Source organism: Anser brachyrhynchus (assembly GCF_964034855.1).
Source record: "Anser brachyrhynchus genome assembly, chromosome: 3".
Classification (NCBI taxonomy): domain Eukaryota; kingdom Metazoa; phylum Chordata; class Aves; order Anseriformes; family Anatidae; genus Anser; species Anser brachyrhynchus.
In genome coordinates this window covers 24,043,243-24,063,758 of record NC_137696.1, presented here as the reverse complement: position 1 = coordinate 24,063,758, position 20,516 = coordinate 24,043,243, and the positions used below count along the sequence as shown (strand labels likewise).

Genomic DNA, 20,516 nt, shown 5'->3' with positions numbered 1-20,516 from the left:
AACAGAGGCATGAGGCAACTCTTCCTACTTGCTGCAGTTTCTCTAATATAAAAATTTATTAACATTCACACACCATCATCTCATTTTTTGGAGGCAATCCTCTCTAAAAATGCCTTGTCACTCTTTTTCTTGTTCTTTACCTTCTTACTAGAGGCACAAAAGTGTGTTTCCCCTCTAAGCTGATCTCATTCATATGGCCTGCATACTAAAAAGTTGTGCGTAGAAGAGTGCTCCTAAAAGACAAGTATCTGTTTCCTAGTCCCAGGAATTTAGTGTGTGTAAGCATCACAGAAAACTACACCTTTACCATGTAAAAGGATTTAGTACCCACTGCCAGCAGTCATAAGTAACTGAAACACAGCCCTGAAAAATATCCTAATTTTATGTTACACAAAGCTGTGAAATAACGAACTCCCCTTCCTCTGATTCCAATGAAGCACTTAATCCTTAAAGAATAATGTCCTTTGTAGATAGTAAATTGCTTGCAAGGAGTAGCAATAAATATGAACCTCCTGCAGATTGCTGTTTCTAGGTTGCTGAGTGACTTAAAAGTATTGACGGCCACCAGTCTACTTCTAAAGTAGGCAAGTGGCCCTGCTGCAGACGTTATTATCATAACTGACATACATCCCAATTATACAAGAGAGGCCTTGAGCTGAGGGACATGGAGTCCAAACTACCCTTTTAGCTACAAAGGTGTTTGCTGTCTGTCCAAATTAAGGCAGTGTTGGGATGTTGTACAGAAATCACCAATCGTCCGGTAGATGTTGGGTGAATAAAGAAAAGAAAGGAGTCTCCATGGATACTAATCCACCATCTTTTATAATACTAACCACACTGTTTCTTTCTTTCTTTTTTCACCTTTCTGAATATACTGTATTTCTGTGTATTTTCGGTTCAGCAGCACATTGTGTTTTAAAGCTCACTGTGCCCAAACAGATGAATGCATTGTTTTGTCCAGCAGAGACTGGCTCTTCTTGTTGATCTTTTAGCATGAAATAATACAAGCATCTCCCTCCTAGACATCACCAGCTTTTAGTAACTATGAATATTTAGGAAGACTTTACACCAGTCATTACTGATTGCAAATTAAAATCTCATCTAATTCACTGAACAACAGGCTGAAATATTGGTTGCCTCAAAGTAAATGTACCCTTGACCCTTGTGTGCCCAAGAGTGTACATAGGCTGTTTATAAATACATGTGTTTGTTATTAATAATCCCAGCCTATTTGCTACAGGGGCTGAAACAAATCAGTGGTGAGGCACTAGATAATAATGATAAGTATACATAGAGATAAACTAATTTCCAGAGATTAAAGAAGAGTAAATTTCCTAGATGAACTGTAAATTTCACCACCCACCTGTGGAGTGTGTAAATATAGATACTGGGTGGGAAGCAGGTTTTATTTTACTACTGACGTGGTGCAGTGATGAACTCTGACATGTTGCTGACTGTGGTTACTTGATAAGTGTAAGATGTGAAAAGCCAGCAATAACACTAGATGGTATCAGATCTCTAAAATAATATGTGTTTGAAGGTGTTAGGTATAAATATGGCAGTACAAAAATAAAAACAGACAAAAGTATAGTTCATTCATGGGGGGAAAGAAACATCAGAGGAAACATCTTTCTTTTTCTGTAGAGTTTTAATGAGGAAATTAAGCACTAAAAACAACAACTTTAAAATGGTGCTAATGTTGTGGCAAAGCCAAGTGATATGCTGCCAGAATTGTACCAAGAAAAGCTTCTGAGAAGTGCTCGTCCTTAGCCACTGACCCTTCTGATACCACCTGAGTAAGACCATTCTCCCCCCGTCTTTGCCTCAAAGACCACCAGTTACTTATCCTCCTTCCTTACCTCCCAGTGCCTTTGTTGCTACTGCCTGTGCTACAGCTGTCCCCTACAACCAGACTCAGACTCTACCTAAACACTGAGTGGTATTGGCCAAGGCTCACTGGCTTCTATTGGTGCTGAAAGCAAGTGAGAAAAAATGTAAAAAAAAAATAAAAAAAAATAACAACAACAACAACAAAGTAAAATAAAATCCTTGTGTTTCACCATCAGACTCATGTGCTTCACATTCAGACTCATCAGACGTGCAGCCATCTTTTACTGGTCCAAATCATTAATCCTTGCTCATGCCAGATCACTCTAGATTACTTGTGTAACCAGTTGTATATAGGGCATGTTTGATGGCCTCATGCCATTCAGGCCAAGATTCCTCCAAGTGCTAACATGTTCACCTGTCTCCCCCTGTCATTTAGATGTCTAATGAGAGGATTTTCTGGTCCTTTCTGGCTTTGAGTTATCGCTACTTTTCTGCATTATGTTTTGGAGCTTGAAATTTCTTTCACTGCTGTAAGTCGTCATGTTCAGGATGTATTTGTTCCAAAGAATCCACGGTTTTTTAGATTCTCAGAAATGTGTGAAATGACTTAAAGCTTCAGACCCAGAGCATAGGGAATGCATCTGTTCCTCCACCAAGAGACCACGTAATGCAGAGAAGTGAAACTGGGTCAAATTTCTGGGCACTGTAAGGTAGAGTAGTTTCTTTGAAGTAAACGGACTTAGAACAATTAACACCAGCTAAAGATCTGCTTTGCTGAATTCCTGGAGAGTGCTGGGCTGCCTAATGGGGCTCAGCGGAGAAGCAACTGTAAAAGGAAGGATCTAAATAAGCAACTGTCAAGCCATGCTTGAGATTGTTCTAGCTGATAATTAAGTCTTTAGGATCAGAGACAGGACAAGCAGGATAGATCTCAAATGCTCCTGGCCCAGGGAATACTAGGGAAGAACTGCTGGCTTCCCATCCTCACTGTCCCTGCTGCTAGCTGCCCTTGCCTTGGTTATAGTGCCACAAGTCCCTGTTATTTCTTGAAAGCATTGATTTTGCTCCACTGATTTTGCCCTCCTTAAAGGCAACAGTATTAGGGAGTGTGGATTCTGTCCGGATTTTGGAGGGGCCAAGCCAAGATGTTTGGTGGTAAATATGGATTACAGGAATCAGATTACTGTGTGGGACGTTTTTTAAATATCCTTGTTATCAGAAAGTAAGTGCTTTGCATTTTCTGGGAAACAAGCTCCTTTAAAATGCTTCTAGTTGAGCATCCAAGAGCAGAAGTCACCGTTTAAAGGCTGGCCTCCTTGTCTTGCACCGGTGTGAACAACGGCTCCTGGAGCTCAGCTGGGGCACGCAGCACTGGGAGGCTGTGTTGGGAAGCCCTCAGCACAGGAAGCTCGACATAAAAGCAAAGGCTGAACAGGTGAGTAATAAAAAACAAAGCAAGCACATGTGCCTTACAAATAACAGTACCAAAAGGTTACTGCCGTTACCAGAGCTTTCATGTTAAAGTTACTCTCCCTGAATCACAGACCTGGTTCAGGATGTCTCTGAACCATTACCTGGAGTATGGACACCAAAGGTAATAGAAGAGGGAAAGTTTCCATATCAAATGCCATCTTGTTGCTTTGACCAGTCACCTTTTAAATATTTATGTTTTATTTTTATCTGCGTATTAGTGAGACATTATTTGTGCACAGGCTGTTAAAAACAGTTCTAAGGGAAACACACTTCCAGCTGGTTTCCTCCTGTTTTCCATCTGCTGTGTGTATGTGTCTTTGGAGGCATTTAACTGTTTCTTGTCATGGTAATTGGTATTTTTTCAGTAGTGAAGGTGGGAGGGGTGGAGGAGAGAAACCCTAAGGCATCTGTGTTTGCGCTCGGTTGATCTAAAAGAGATTATCCTGGCTATTTCCTAATAAACATTATGTGCTTTAAAAAAAGGTGGGGTGGGACAGGAGAAGGGTATCAAACATCAAGTAACATTAAGTTTTTAAGAGTTAACTTCCCGAAATTGTATCTTTGTATTCTTCTATTTATGCATTGCTACTCTTTCCCCATTTAATCTTAAATATGTAAATCCTCAATTTATCTGGAATTACTTAGTGAAAGGCTGATGTGTGAGTGTGGCAGATTATAATATTCCATCGCCACCCCTGATCCTCTTTACCTCTTATTCTTTTCATAGCAGATCAAAAAAAGCTGTATGCGTGCCACAAGAATATATTATTTTAAGAGACTTGGACTTAGAAATTGATTTCCTTGATGAGAAAAGGAAAAGTCTCCTTCTGACCTGAAGGGTCACTTCATAATCCTGTCACTCTACATCAAAAAAGCTTTTTTTTTTTTTTTCTTTTACTAGAAGATGAGAATATTTCTGAAAAGGAATTAATTTTTCAGATACAGTGAAAACGATGACTTAAAGAGACTTAGCAGATGATAGAGGGCTGTCCTATTCAGAATACATCTCCTGTGATTAGAACAAGCTCTGAATATATTTTAGGGTCAGGCAGTTTTAGATGAAGATTGGGATTTGTACTTTGGGATGAAACCGATCTTATATTTTTATCGAAGTACTTAAGGTTTAAGCTGTACTCTTCCCTTTTTCTGCAAAGGGATTTCACCGGTTCTTATAATGGGGATTGGTGCAAGCAGCCAATATTTTCTATGTATGGATTTTAGTTAATAGGATGTTTGAAATGAAATGACTTTCATCACCAATAATTAGGTTCAGCTACTAATACTTTTTTCATAGTACTTTCCTTAATAAAGCACCTGATACCAATGTAGACTTTCATAATCTATTTTGTTTATGTAATTACTGCATCTGTAAAGAAATTCCTCTAAACCATATGCTTAAAACCCAGCAGTTCCCAATATTGTTATGCATTGATAGCACGCTGCTGATGTATGTATGCACAACACACATGTATGCAAAACATGTCTGCTCATGTGTGGAGATGAGTGAATACTGCCTTTATATAATAAATATTTACATATAAACATTATATAATACACAATACATGATATATAAATATAATATATAGGTTACAATGTACAAAGCATAATACATAATAATATATAATACAATAGTACATATTTCACTATTAATCTTAGTATATATATTAGTATATACATTATAAAATAATTATACATTATATAGTAATAATTTGATACTATTATCATAAGAACGGTCAAAAGCTATGAACAGGAGGCTCAAAACCTTTAAAAACCTTAAAAGCATTTGTACAGGTACAATATAAAAAATGGAAGGTCGCTGCTCTAAAGACCTTAAAATTATAACTTGCTTATATAGTGTTGATTATTGTATGACACTGAATCTTTTTAATTTGAGGCATTCTGCTGATAAGTTGGCTGTTGTCTGGACTATATCTGTTAGTTGTTCTAATTGCTGGTCCAAAGGCAGCAGCAAAATATTGCCCGCTGGTAAAAACTGTTCTTGTGCTGACAGCATGGGGTCCTAAAGCAAAAGCCATTACTGAATAAGTAAAGAGATTTTGTAATTCGAGGAATATCCTACCAAGAGAATTTTTACTGTTTTGCTAGGCTTTTAAAAAAATATGATTTATGAATATTTAGTGCAGGTTGCTAGCTAATATTACTGTCTGCATTTGGGGATCGGCAGAGAGCTGTATCGAGTTTAGTAGCTGGAAAGCCGAAGTAAATCTGTGGCATGAGCCCTTGCCGGTGATTCCTGTGTGAATCTGGCCCCTAAAGGCTGATGATTGCTTCCAATCACGACCAGAAGATCCCGGCTGCTAACTTGGGTTGAATTGAAAAGCAGGGTTTCAGTTTAATAATCTACTTTAGATCTGATATTCCCAGAGGAATCTAGTGAGAGGAGCTGATACTTTTAATCGTGTTTACTGTGTTCAAGGTAGTGGAGGTCTGTGAGAATTTTGGACATGTGCTAAAAAGCCTAGTTTGAATCCCCGGGCTACATCTGTATCTAAACCAGACAATGCAGCCTTTACTAACAGGAATATTTGCACGAGTTGAATTATCTGAACCTTAGAAATATAACTGTAAATCTTCGAGTAATAAGTAGAGCTAAAATGTAGGGAAGTTGTGAACTTATCCAGAGCAAACCAGGAAATAGGAAAAATGACACTTTTATACCCGATGAAACACAAAAGCTGGACATGCTCAGGCACCTGCTTAGGAAAAGAAGTGTTTAAAACAGGGAGCCCAGGGACAGGCTCTCCCCCATCCTATGGAGTTGTTCAAAACCCAGAGCTGTGTCTGCGCAATGGCTCAGAGGAAAGAAATCTCCCAGGGTGAAAGCTCTACGCTCTGGGGTAAATCCAGGGAGTTCTGGGTTACTTTTCTGTGATACCACCAGCAGTTATTTTTAATTTCACAAGCTCTAGGCGCAGCCTGATTTGAAGCGTTTGCCTGGGCTGGGATCCGGCCGCCTTCCCCCTCGCCGGAGCCCCCCATCTCGGGGCTCCTTTATTCGGGATGTGGGAGCGCACCCATCACCATGGCGCTCACGTGCCCCCCGACAGCGCGCCGAACAACGCGGCCAGCATCTGTTGGGGCCGCGCGTCCTTTCTTTGACTGCCGCCCCTGAACTCAATCCACCCTGCCCTCCGCCTGACCTCTTCCCAAAGCCTCTCGCTCCCCACCGCCCGGGTTCCCTGGCTCGCCTCTGCTTTTCAAGCCATCGCCCTTGGAAGTGCCTCCCCAGCCTCCGCATCGGCTGCTAGACGGAGCCAGCAAGGAGCGATCTTGCCACGTGAACTTCCCTTTGTTTTTCTTCGCGCTTAAGACGAACCGTCTCCCTAGTAACTTTTGTGGCACGATATATGAAGCAGCTCATTATGTAAAACATACATTTCCCTGCCTGCGAAGAAAACTCCGCAGAGCGCTGCTCAGAGCGTTTTGGCAGCCGCACACTACACCGGGATATTAACTCCGCCACAGCCCGCTATTTATCAGCTCGTACATCACTGCGCCGCAGAGCAGCTCCAAAGATTGCCGAAATACAAACTTACTGCATTTGATCCCAGCGGAAGCTGGATGCGGCTGCTCTCTGAGCCTGCTCTCGGAGCCCAGCTTGTACCTATATTTGATCAAAGACGCTAAACCTCCAAGTATAATATATAAATATTGAAACAAATTATGAAAAAATAAAATAAAAATCCCCACCTCTCAGGACTGAGAAGCCGAATGGCTGGAACCGGTACGGTGGTGCAGGATTTTCCTATTGTCTCAGCAGAGGGGAAAAAGTTGCCTTAGAGAATGATTTGCACGTACCAGTTCCCTGAAAAGAAAAATGTGGGGCCAGTTCCATAGTTTCCGAATGAAATCTAACCTTCAGCCAAAAATTGAGCTGTCCAGGTTGACAACATTCAGGAAACTGTGCTTTTCTGGAGAGATGACTGCAGTGGCAAAGATAAACCGGCAGGAAGGTTTCTTTGGAATGATATGAATTTAATGAATCATATCCACATAAAAAAATTCCCAGCTGGTCTTAAATTTCAGGGAGATTTAAGTGATAAAAGATATTTTCCCTGTCCCCTTAGATGTGTATTGGAGATGAGAGGCCTTAGATAAGCCCTCCTGGGAATCAAGCTTTCCTTTTTCTTTAATTTGTTTTAAAGAAAGAGAAGAGCCAGGCACGCTCCGGAGTCTCAGATGGGTATAATTAGTTATTTGCTATTACTGGACTTTTAAAGTTGTCTACTCCCACTCTTTTTATATTAAATATATTTTCTTTCTTTCCTTTTTATTTTTTTAACCCAGGCTAATGACAAACTACGTGGCACCACCCCCTCACCCTCCCATCCCCCAAAAAAAGAGCTGTACTCATTTGCCTTCCTCCTCCCACCATCCCTGTGTGGGGTGCATCCTTTTCCCTATTAACATATTGATTTATTTAAATTAAAAATAATGATCTCCTCTCCCCTCTCCTCCTCCTCCCAGCAGCGGAGTCTGTCTCTGATCCTTATTAACAAATTGATTGCGGTATTGGTGTCGGTATGGCTCATTTAGTAGCTCTTTTGCCTAAGGTCCAGAAGGTTGGAGGAGGGAACAGCTTCCACACGTAGATGTTGGCCCAGCTCCAAGGCTGACACTGCTCGGGTGGAGGGGACAGCTGCTAGAGGTGGCACCGAGACACTTTAGTGGGCCCCCTTTGGGCAGGGAAGACCTGGCTGGAAGCTGGAAACCCCACCGTAACTCTTTGAGGAGGGTGTGAGAAGAGCATTACCACCCCGGGCCACATGGCTCCTCACGGCCTCCTGCCTGCGTGAGGAGCCTCACTAGCAAGGCCTGAGGCACAGAAACCCTCGAGGTCTCAGGGGAACGGCAGGCCGGTGGTCCTGGTCCCCCCAGCTCCCTGGCCCTTGCTGAGTGCAAGATGGCAGCTGTGTGACGCTTGCCTCGGGCGCAAACAGCTCGAGGATGTTGCGAGCCCTAAAAATACCACATAAACCCCTTCTGCCTTATGTCTCTTGAAAAAAAAAAAAAAGCATCCTGGTTTTAGGGACGGCTCCACTTCCAAGGTCATGGAAATGAGTGACGGGGCCCCAGTCAGCTCCTCCTCGCTGGCAGGGTGCGGGCATTTCCCTTAGCGAGCAAAAGTTAGGGGCCAGAAAGGTCAGCAGCCGTGGACGACAGGCTACAGGTCGCCAACCAGCCTCTTTGTCCCTGGCCTTTAGCTGTTCGCAACATTCAGGAGGACGGAGGGACTTGCTCAGGGTGACAAAGCAAGAAACAGGTTTCTCCTGCGAAGTGGCCCTGCTCTGGAGCAGGAGGCCCCACTTCCAGCCCTGACACCAGCCTGTGAGCCAGTGCCTGACTCTGCTTGGCTCTTAGTTAAGTCCTCAGGCTCCTGAAGGGGCAGTGAAAACTGTGTTGCGGCCAGAGCTTTTTTTGTGGTTTCCCCTTTCTCTGCACCTCAGAAGGGGGGCTACTCTCCAGGAAAAGCCCAAGGAAACATGGATGTTTTAGCCCAGAAGAGGAGGGAGGTGTCTATTCTTCAAGTGTGCTTAGTCACCTAAAGCAGATGGTGCTGTTTCTGGTTCCTGACGGGATGACTTTCAGCTCCCAAAAACCTTTCAAGTTTGACCACGCAGACATGCTTGGAAGAACGTCAGATGAACACACATCTGTCCAAGACCTTTTACCAACCAGCAACATGAGTACAATTAAATTAACAAAGGGAGAGCTCAAAATTACAGCTGGAGCAAGTGCATGGCTTGCTTTCAAAGATCTGCTCGAAAAATGTTCTTGTAGAAAGCACCCAGGTCAGTGCAGTTCGCTCCCATTTCATTCTGTGAAATTTTATATTCTTCTCATTGCATTTTGAAATACACTGAAAAAAAAAAAAGAAAAGAAAAAAAAAGCAGAACTGTAAACTTTACAAAAACTGGAGTTATTGATCTTCTACATCCTTCGCCATCTGCTTAGTTCTAGTGTCTAAAAATATTCAGTCCTTGCTCTTGCTCACATGATTGTTGAGAAAATGCTAGAGCTGGTAAATCAGAAAAGCACATTGTGTATTGGGGGGAGGGGAGTTCCATCAGGAAAATATGCTGTCTGAAGGGAAAAATACAGAAAAAAAACAACACCAGTTCTGTACTTAAACAAGAAAAAAAAAGAGAGAGAAGAATCAATCCATTTTCAAAGTGTAAGGAGAAAAACTAGAGTGAATCAGTATTATTTGCTTTTGAAGACAAGCCATACAAACTTCACACCTACACCATACTGTAAAATATATATATTTGTTACATGCTTCAAAGGGTTGGGGAATATGAATTCTCTATTGTACTTTTTTGAAAATGAAATCCAACAAAACATTTTAAAGGTTAAAAATACTATGACTGGAGAAGACATGTTTACCTCCAGGGTATAAGAGCAAAACTACTGTCTAAAAAAAATATGCCTTGGGAAATTGTTGTAGTGAACTGGTGACTCAAAAGGCTGAAAGAGATTATTCTTAATTTGTCTGAATAACAAATGTGCAGGATACAGGACTTTATCCAACTTCTAGTACGACGGAGATCTAAGGGCAAACCACATCCACTTATTTCAGTAGGAGTTGTATTTCCAAACTCCCAGCTTGGCTTTAAAAACCTCAGTTCCTCTCAGGGTTTGTGTATAGTGCCCACAAGTACAAAACCTAAACATGGCTCAGAATAAATTTCATCACCATATGGAGGTCCCTAGTGAAATCAGCTAGATCATTCTCTGTTAGCTTGTGAATTGCTGATTGGAGTTTGAATGTGAACCCTCTGTTGTGGGCTTTATTTGAGTCTCAGGGAGCAGGAATTTCAGTATTGTTAGAATTGATAAAAAGAGAAGCAGGATATGCTAGCACATACTATTTCATGAATATTAGTTACTGATTTATCCAAGGGACTCTTTTGAGGCCCAGTGACATCTGTCACCCAAGATGACTTTAAGAGGAGAAAAAAAGAAAAGGAAAAAAAAAGGAGTGGGACTACACAGCAAAGATTTGAAACAAAACTTTCTGAAGATGAGCTGTGTGGAAGCAGAAATGTGGCTGTGTCCTTCCTTCGTTTCTGAAGTACAGAGATGCCTGACAAATTCTGTATCATTCCAGGATGCTCAATTTCTTTTTTGACCCTATCAAGTATCAAATGGGAATTGCCAATACCAAAATAGACAATGGTTGGTTTATTTAATCCCATGTTCTGCTTTTGACACTGATGGGTGTCAGAGGGGAGGTTACACAGCCTGCATAACTGCCCTGCGAGGAACTTCCTCTCCCCTTCCACAGCCCTGGCTGTCCCGTGTTCTGCAGCAAAGGAGCAGGTTGTACATCCATAAGCCCAAATCTCCCTTCATTTTATCAGAGGTCAGCCCTGAAGCTTTGAGGGTGCCCCAGAGCTGGGTAGGAACTCTCCCTTGCAAGAGATTTTTGTTGAAAAACACCAAGTTGTTGCAACCAGAATGTTTCTTGGAACTACGCAGGTTTGGGGACCCACCAGTGATGGGTCCCCACCACCATGCAGGGGTTTCAGGGTCTGTGGATCCAGGGCTCCTCCATCGCTTGGGCTGCTTTGGAGTTGAAGCCCTTGAGCCCTCAGCTCTGAGGCACCCTGTTCCAGATCGACATCTGTAGGGCTTACAGGCTCCTTGTCATGGGGCAGGGAGCTGGGAAAGCCCAGTGCTCATGAAAGTGCAGCTGTGGGTTGTGTGGCAGCGAGCCCCATGTGTGGTTCTCAGGGCTTTGACATGGAGCAAAGAGGAGCTAAGCGCCCTGGGAAAGGGAAAAGATGGAAGCTCTCCTGTGAGGTTGATTAAGCCAAATGCCATGATTCCCCTCTCCAAACTTCCCTTCCAGTGGAAATTTTGAAACTTTTGTAGTGAAAAAGACAACGGGCATCCCCCAAGTTCCCCGAAGAAGTGCTATTCCTCTTTTCTGAACCAATTTGTGAGCTCAGGTGTGATTGTGCACAGAAGCTTACAACAAATCATGAATTTTGGGATGTGATGTTTGGCACAAGTAGGGAATTCCTTAAAATGTAAATAAAATGCTAAATATAGGCCAAAGTTAGGCTTAATTAGAGATTGCATAACATATCCAGGACCTGAAGTACATGTACTGCTGAGTGCCCCTATCCCAAAGACCACTCAGCAGTAATGGGGTAACTAACTACCCAAGTTTTCTGGCTGGGCAGGTGAAAAAATGACTCTCAGAAGTTCAGTAGCTGAACTAATTACCTGAAAATGATTGCCTGGGGTTGGACCATTTATTATCTCATCAGCATTCAGTATCACTTGTATAGGATGAAGGAGAAGGAAGAAGAAAAAAAAGCCCAGAAACATGAGAAGGAGAGCAGATAAAAGGAGAGCAGTTAGAAGGAGAAAAAAAATGCTTCTTAACTCTACTCTGTACTTTTTCTCTCTAATAGATCCCCCTCCCGAACCACCCTAAGTACATCAACTGGCTTGCAATGAGTTCTGCACAGATGGAGCATCGGCAGCATGCACTGAGATTTCCCACTTTGTGTTTGAGTAGCTCCCCAGATTCCCCAAAATTTTGGGAGCGGGGGAGGGAGAAGTGGAGGCAATAAATTTTTACGTGTATGTTCTGAGAAGTACCGATGAACTCTGTGTGTATATATACATATACACACACGCATACGTGCAATGACAAAATTCAGCCCATCAGTAATTCAGTATCCATAGGCTGGAAGAATGGTTTGGGTTGACTTGGGAGTTTCTGTCTCTACTCGAAGGAAGAAGTGCTTTGGACACTGGTTGTGCTACCAGAGAGTTCTCCTTTCTAGAGCTGAAGATGCTTCCTGGAACCACACCTGGAACATTTGGAAACTTGGACTTGCCTGGGGTTAGTTGCAGCTGAAATCTAAGCTCCACTCACATCGGAGCTATTACATATCTTCCCTTCATGCACTGGATCTTTTATGTTGGAGATGGTCTCCCAGTGATGCAGGTGAGGCAGAACTGAGCTGACCACCTGCAGCCTGGTGGATGGAGAAAGACCTCCAGCCACCAGCATGCTGGATTTCACTGCAAGACATCCTTGCAGCTGCTGTGGGTGTGCTTGCCTGCCTGGTAGCACTTTCTTCAGCTCTTTGCAAGCTGTGGCGTTCCAGGAACTTCTGCACTTTCCTGTTGGTGTGGTTTTCTTTCTCTGCATGCATCAAGCCAAGGAAGCAATGGCTTGCTGAGAAGGTGCTAGCAAACCTGGCTCTTGCTCCCAGTGCATTTTTAAAAAATGAGAACATCCTTCCAGTAATCCATGTTTGCATTAGATGGAAATGCTTTGGCTTCACTCCTGTCCTTGAAAGCCCAGTGGTGTAATTGGAATTTGGGAAATGCAGACTCTCAAAAGTAATGTAAAGAACAGATCCACCTATTCAGATGCAAATGGCTGAAGAAGAGAACAAGAGAATTATTTTATCCACCAAAGAAGTGAAAAATAATTCATTCTTTTTAACTTAAGGCCACATCCCACATATTTTAGATGATTTGTCTGTCAAAAATTCTGGGTTGCGCTGTCTCCAGATTGTGTTGTGCTGCTGGGACACCCACTTAAAGAGACACTGAAGCAATTCTCTGTCAAAAGGTTAGTGTCACACATGGGGCTGTCACTCCAGATCTTGTGGGAGGAACAAACCTCCTGCCTTTACGACTGCAAAAGTTGACAGTAACATCTGAAGATAAGCCAAAAAACTGGGAAAGGAAATCAAACGCGCACTGCAAGCAGTGCAAAATTTCTGCTATCTTTTGGGCTGCACTGGACCAGCCCAGCCCTGTGTCAGAGGCTTTGCACCCCCGGCTGCTGATGGGGAGCCTCCACTTACTGTAAGGAGGGCCCCAGCATGCTCTGTGAATGCCCAGCAACTGCAGCGTGTGGCATGTGGGCAACAGAAGAGAAATAAATGGCCATAGACCTGTTGCAAGCTGGGGTCATGTAACTTGTTTTTCAAACCAGCACCCCACGCTGCCAGTCTTTGTCTTGTACATATAAACTGCAGGCAAAAGAAAAACTATGTCTTTTCTACCCAACACTGTCACATCAAAAATGAGATAGGAAATTCCTCCTTGTACTGCTCCAGTAAAAAATTACAGATTGCAACATTTGGAGGACAGAGCTAAGAAACTGAGGGGAGAGAGACCCATTGTTCACTGTTCCTTCAACGTCCATAAAGCATTCAGAAACTGTGGTGCTGAGCATGGCAGGCATGCTGGTAGCAAAAGAAGCAAAGCTCTCACTCAGCGCCGCTGTGAGCTGCAAGAACTGTGCCAAGATGGGCCGCTAGCCTCGGACACGAGCACAGTTACAGCCGTCTCTTTGGCGATGTTTTGTCTTTGCTGGAGCTGCACTGGTGTGCTTGGTCAGCCCTGCAGCCCGGCAGCTCCAGGAGTCTGACACTCTGAAGGAAAAAAAAAAAAAAGCTACCATTAGGACTGAAAAAAGTCCTTTAACTGGGACATCCTCAGAGGTTAAGGAAGTTCAGCACGGCAGCTGAGGTTTTTGACACTAAAGACCAGTTGATACTGACTTCTAAGGCTCAGCTTCTGTGGCTACTTGATTTGTCTTCTACATATAACTATTTTGCCTCCGATTCATAATGAGCAATGAAGTGGAAGTTGACTATTTGCTTTACTTTTAATTTGAAACCATTTTTTTCTTCCCTTGCCTCTGCCTCCTTTGCTTTTCTTACCCCTTCTTCCAAATTCTACTTTTTTGTCTTTCTTTTTTTTTTTTTTTTTTTCATCCTTACAATCCCAGCCGTGCACACCAGGTGATGAGAAGCCCGACGCCTACACAGCTACAGAGGATTTACCCCTGCTGTGCGGGTAACCGGTGCACGCGATTTGCGTGCATCAAAAAGGCAACTCCTCGCCGGGGCAGCAACCCCTTTGCAGATAGACTTTAGGCAGCAAGCTCTCGTTGCTTCTCAAGCACCCAGGACAGACTAACCAAAAGCAGAGGGCCCTGCCGAAGGCCAGCAGAAACTTTTGCCGTGCCCATCACCGAGGCGTCGGGGCGGGCGCTGCGCTCTCCGCGGCAGCCGCTGGGTGTCAGTGAGCCTCTGGTTTCGGCACCCAGCACCCGGCCGGCAAATGCAAAGCACGGCAGCAAAGCCTGCCTGCGGGATCGCTTTCAAAGCTTCCAGCATGATTTCGAAAGTTTTTTTCTTCTTCTTCTTCTTCTTCTTCTTCTTCTTCTTCTTTCCTCTGTTGGAAAATATTTAGATTAGATTTACACTTAAGACGGCACCTTTGCGGTGGCGGCGAGGTTTTGAGCTTAAAAGAAAACTAAACAAACCGAAATCCATGCGAACAGACTCAGAAATGGTGATTGTAGTATTTAAAATGTTGTTTTGAAATGTAATTTAACTCCAGTCTGGTCAGATCCACAGGCTGATACTCTAATCCCAAGTGAAGCTTCTCGTTGATTTAAGAAGCTTCTGTTGGACTATTTTCTGGACATAGAAGAAAAAACAGAAAGTGGGTAGCTTTTTCTTTCAAGAGTTGAAAGCAGCACTCGTTTGAGGTTTTAAGAAGATTTGGAGAATGGGGATTGATCTGCTAACATCAGAGAAGAAATCTGGTGGCAAATATCAAAACCTCACAGAATATTTTTCCCACTCAGAGATGTTACAGAGTATCACCTTCCTGGGCTCACAAACCCACTCATTTTTATTCATGTAGGTTTTTTAAATTGCAAAAGAAATAACCCCTAAATTTGACCATGAGAAGCATAGGATTAGGATTAAAATTCCTCTTGCCCCTTTAAAAATATTATTGAGAAAAAGCTTAGACAAGTAAGAGAGCTGCTTCATCATAACCCCTTGAAATGCGCTGAGCCTCAGTTACCTGTAATACTACCTGATAATTACCTGCAAAGGCTGGGGTATCAAACACCTGACCCGACCTCGTTGTCACCTGGTAAATGTCAGCACATAACAGAATTTCCTTAGAGTGGTCGCAGTGAGTTTTCACCACGAGCCCAGGTAAGTGAGGAGAAGCAGGGGAAAGGATGTAATTACTGTCAATGAGGGGAAGGGTTTTAGTGTCACTTCTCCCACTGAAACCTCTTTGAGGGAACAGACCTCAAGCTCAAAAGCTTTTGAAGGAGCTGCTTGGAGGGAAAAACACTTCTAATTTTCAGTTTGAAGGTGAAGCTATACATCTAACTCTGCAGAGGTGTTCAAGTTGTGCTTTTGCTGTGAAAGGGTGAGGGAGATGGAGAACAGATGACAAAACCCCCAAAACAAACAGGAAAACAAAACAGAGATTTTCCTTTTTGAGAGCTTTGCTTCACATAATTATTATCTGAGCTGTGGTAGTGCATTAACAGCAGTATCTTATGCATATGTCATCTCCAAGGATCCTAAGCAATTTACCATAGACCTTACATCTCTAGGAAGTGATTCACCCGCTGCAGAAATGCAGTTACCTTTGGAGTGAAAACCAGCAGGTGTTTGAGATCATACAGCCACAGTACCCGATAATTTAGCATTGCAAGTTTCATTGTCATGTGGAAATCACGGAGAGGAATTCAGAGAAGCGGGAAGGCATTTTATAACTGAGGAAGAATGCGGCAGGTAACTCCCCTGCTCCAAGCCGTGAAAGAGCCTACAAAAGCCATCAGTTAAAACACCTTGAGACCACTAGAAAATCTTTACGTCTTTTTCTCCGACTGAATTGCAGAATTCTTTTCTGTAACACTTTTTTTTCCTTGGAGGCTTTTCGTCCAAGTTCTAGCTGGAGTTGAGTCTTCTGTAACTTGTGAGTGCTGTCAAGATCAGAGCCCCAGGTGGTACAGCTGCAGGCCATGTTTAATTGTTAATGTTGAACAATGGTATGATATTTGTATCCCATTATTCACATGCTGTGGGAAATTTGTGAGCATTTTAAAAATATCTTGTTAAAGATGGGATGAAGTCTCAAGAAAGAGCTTCTGATGCCTACCCTACACTCTGCAGCTTTGGAGAATATTCATATGAATTGAATGGTTATTGAATATCCCAGGCAAATGTTCTTCAGTTATTCAACTCAGCTTGATGGGATTATAATTTAAAAGTCGGCAGATCTGCTGTAACTTTTATCACTTTCAGAAATATATATTATGGATGCAAGACCGATTTTCATTTGGGTTTGCATGCATGATTCCTCTTGATTCAGCTGAAGCTGACTGTGCATCTGAGACCGCAGCAGCTGAGAACCTCAGCTGTGGTGCCACTGACCACAAGATGCTTCCTTCTCTTCAGTTCTGCCTTTCAGGGTATTAAAGAGATCATTTTAAATTTTTGCTTTTGGAGCAATTCATTCTTGCTGGGCTAATAATGCCATAGGTGTTTGAAAAAATTCCTTTTCTGTCCTTCTTACTGTGGTAATGAAGAAGGTTAGAAATATGTAGGCGATCAATGGGTAAGCCATATGAGCCTTTCTAGTTTAAGCAGAAGCACAAGAAATGGGCAATCCTATCACCGAAGCAAAGGACTGCTGAAAAAAACAAAACGGCTTTATTGCACTGCTAATGTCTTATGTCTGATGCCCATGCTGGTGAATCTGGAAAAAATGTCACTACTGAGGCAATCAAGAGAGTCAAACTTTGATAATGATGGAAGTCTGTGGAGGGCAGGGGCATGGACAGAGGCCACGTGCTTAGGAGACATGCAACAGAACAGATTGAAACCTGTTTTGGTCAAAAAGTGAATATTTTTCTGCTGACAGAACTGAAATATCTGAGAAGAAAGGTGATGGGAAGATGCTCTTCCTTTCACATGCATCAGTTAAAATTGGCCACTTGATAATTTATAGCCCCTATTACAATATCCATTTTTCCCTTCTCCTTTCTGAAGCCAGGGTCTGCCTTCCAAGAAGTGTTTCAGTAGTGGAAAATGTGGATGGTCCAGGTGCTGTGCTAATCAGATAGATGTTATTTTGGGGTGGGTGGGTAGGTACAAGCAGCCATTCAAAGGAACATGTGTGTATGGATGGCAGGAACTGGCTGGCCATGAGTAGTTGCACCTGCACGTCTGGGAGAAGATCAGTATGATTGTAAATGCTCTGCTCGTCCCGTGGAACAAGAGTCCCCATCTCTTTCCCTTAATGACTGCAGGAATGCACATCCAAAATAAAAGCTATCCTGTACTTAGAGAAATAGAAAAAAAACTTGGAGGAAAAAGAAGGTGCCATTACCTTTATTTTACAAATAGAGAGCAGAAGCCACGGTCAGATAAACAGCCACCCTATTAGAGCCGAGGCTGAATCACAGATCCTTTAATCACAAGATTCCGTTCTTCTCTGAGCTGTGTTTGTGTATGGTTACAGACTCTGGTGTCTCTGACTTGTCACCAACCCTAGTCTTAATTCTTTAAAAAAAACTTCAGCATTTTTTTTTCCCCACTTCTCCTTTCTTTCTCTCCCCATGGCTATTTCTTTGAAGTAGCTCAAGGGAGGTCCACGTCTCTAGCGGACTTGGAAATCGATTTTAAACATGACTTCCCATTCATACTTCACATCAGTTTATTTATTTATTCGTTTTTGTAGATCTGATTTTTTCCAGTTAAGAACTGTGTAAATAGCCCTAATGAGCCTTGAGGGCTCTCATTTGCTTAGAGAGATTAAAACAAGCTGGGAAATCTCCAAGCATGTGGGGCAGAAGGTACAAAACATACCTTACCTAGTGCTGGTCAAATAATTCATCCCGAATCATTTAGATGATTTAATGAGGTTTTTAGTGCTATTTTTTGGTTTGGCTTTTACTCTTTAAGTATTATTTCTTGTAAACAAAATTGGGTCTACAACTTGTTCAAAAGCAGATCATTTTTGAGCATTTGGAATTTATAAGCTTTCCTGTGTGACTGATCACCTAAGTCACACAGTATTGCCTCTTTTTCACTGAATGGTACTTTGCCCGTCTGCATATAATCCATGAATATTCTTAATGATGTGACAAATTTATTTTGTTTCAGTGTGAACGATAACAAAAGCATTCCTGTTATTAGGATTTCCACAAAAAATCACTTCCATTGGGATTCATGGCATTTTTACTACTTTCACAAAAAAAGCTTACAAGTCTTGTGCACCTGAAGGTGCACTAGGTCTACTAGTAAGGAAAGAGAGGGGATATATCGGTTAGGAAAGCAGATTTGTGGATGTGGCAGCACAGAGCACCTGCTTTGGAAGCTCTTTTATTTTGCACAAAACCCATTTCTTGCTGCTTTGTTTGCTGCTTGGTGGACGTTGTATGTGGATTTTTTCTAATGACATCATGAGCAGCTAATTCTTACAGTTGTCATACAGATCATATGCTTTCTGAGGATATGAGGTAGAATTATTTAATATAAAAGAATATAGGGAAAACATCCTTGAGACGCATGTTTCAGACAAGATCTCTGTCTGTGTCTTGCAGAGAATGACTCTCTGTACCATTTCCCTGTATTATCTTACCTATGTGGCTCCTTGGGAACTGCATGGCCGAGCAAGGATGCCCTGCTGCTTGAACAAAGCCCAGCATTGTCCAAGGGGCAGGCACACAAATCTGGAACTCGCTCCTGGAAGAGAGTGGAGTGACCCTGAACCCTCGCTCCCACGAAAGCAAAATGCAATAACCGTTCCTTTGGCCTAGGGTTTGCTCGGTGGCACCTCTTGAAGGATGTTAACCTCTGGCCACTGCTAGCACTATCACACGTGAAAACAGAGGTCGAACAAAGAAGTCAGAACAGAGCTTCTGTTGGCTGAGAGGAAAAAATGGGAATGAAACCGGTGTGTACATTTTGGCTTTTGGAAGACCTCAGCTTGTGGGTGCTCGAGCAATTCTTTCTGTGTAGTGCTGGCTGCCTGTGCTTGGTGTAACCCTGAAATCTAACAAATGCTGACCTTGCCCGTAAAAGCAATACATTGTTTTAAAACATTAGTTTCCTATTCCTGACAGATAAGATGAAAAGTTAACAATGCGCTAAGGCTGTAAAATGTTGGCCGGAGTTTAGATTTCACCTCTGTTTAACTTTTTGTCAACAGATTGGCATTTTCCTCCCCATTCAGAACAGTTGGGTTTTGCTTTCAGCGCTGAGTAATAGCTCTTAGATGCTCTCTCACGCAGAGATTTGAGTTCAATATTAAAGCATTGATAACACTCTTATTATCAGAAAGACATGGCCTATGGGCTCAGAGGGAATCTAAAACAGCTCTTTCAGTGCAATAAAAGAAGAGTTCTACATTATGTGACATGAAGTTCCCAGATATATTACTTAACCAGATCACGGCATGCTAGGAGATTCAGACCCATGCAGGCCTGCTAAGTCTTTCTGAAATGGCTTCCTTTCAAGAAAACAGTGCCCCAGTGCAAGATATCTTAGCTACCACACTGGGTATAAATTGCCGCTCCTGCAAGTTAAACAGCATAGCCAATATTCCCTGGGAGAGGCTGCGTTGGTTCAGCGGGGTGACAGAATCGTGCCGCTGGGACCTAAAGAGTTAACGATGTTAGCTGGGGGCTACATTTCTGCCCCTGTACTTTGTGCTACGCTGGAGTTAAATGCTGCTGAAACTAAGTTAAGGGCAGTGCTGAATATCAGTATATCCACTGAGCCAAGGAGATCCATTTATTTTTAATTGAATTAAATTGCTCACAAAATGAAAGTAGCATACTTTCATTAATATTTAATTACTTACAGTGTTAAACAATGATCACAAAGAAAACTTTGCTGGTGTCTTCTCCATCTCTGCATTTTTCTATTACTTCGTTGCATGAGATGGTCCTATTAGCCGTCCTGTGATTTGAATGCTGAAGGCTACCAAGGCTGAGTGCTACTGACTTTTCGGCATGCTGGGGAACGCAGCCGAGCTCTGGTGCTGAAGCTGCAGTGGAGCAGTGAAAGAAGGGAGAGTGGGAGGTTTTCTGTCAGACCAGACAGAGGCTCTTTCTTCACAAAAACTGGGGCTCACCTTAGCACTAGCCTGAAAGTCGTCCATAGAAACATCAGTGCCTCGTCTGGAGGAAGCAAATGCTGCCATGGCTACTACTACTCATTAATTCAATGAGCTGCCTGGTTCATGGGGGGAAAAGAAAAGGATGCAGGATTTTCCTGTCATTTCAAAACCCCAAATTAAGCATGATTTTGAAATCTATGAAGTTAAAGCATTCTCTGCTTACTCATTACCAAAGAACTGAGTTGCTGAGGGAGTCAGTT

At 42.6% G+C, this 20,516-nt stretch overlaps 1 protein-coding gene across 2 annotated transcripts in view; it reads right to left on the bottom strand.

Annotated features, from left to right (window-relative positions):
* Positions 1-20,116, bottom strand: part of LOC308192250 (uncharacterized protein) — a 34,271-nt gene extending 14,155 nt beyond the window's left edge. Inside the window, exons 1-2 of one of the 2 annotated variants that reach the window (XM_080585608.1) lie at positions 14,639-20,116; positions 7,015-14,547 (exon numbers count right to left, since the gene is read on the bottom strand). The gene's annotated coding sequence lies outside the window, so the exon portion shown is untranslated. Of the gene's footprint in view, positions 1-7,014 lie in introns of both variants that reach the window. The other variant, XR_013948675.1, reaches the window with a different exon arrangement.
* Between the last annotated feature and the right edge of the window lie 400 nt (positions 20,117-20,516).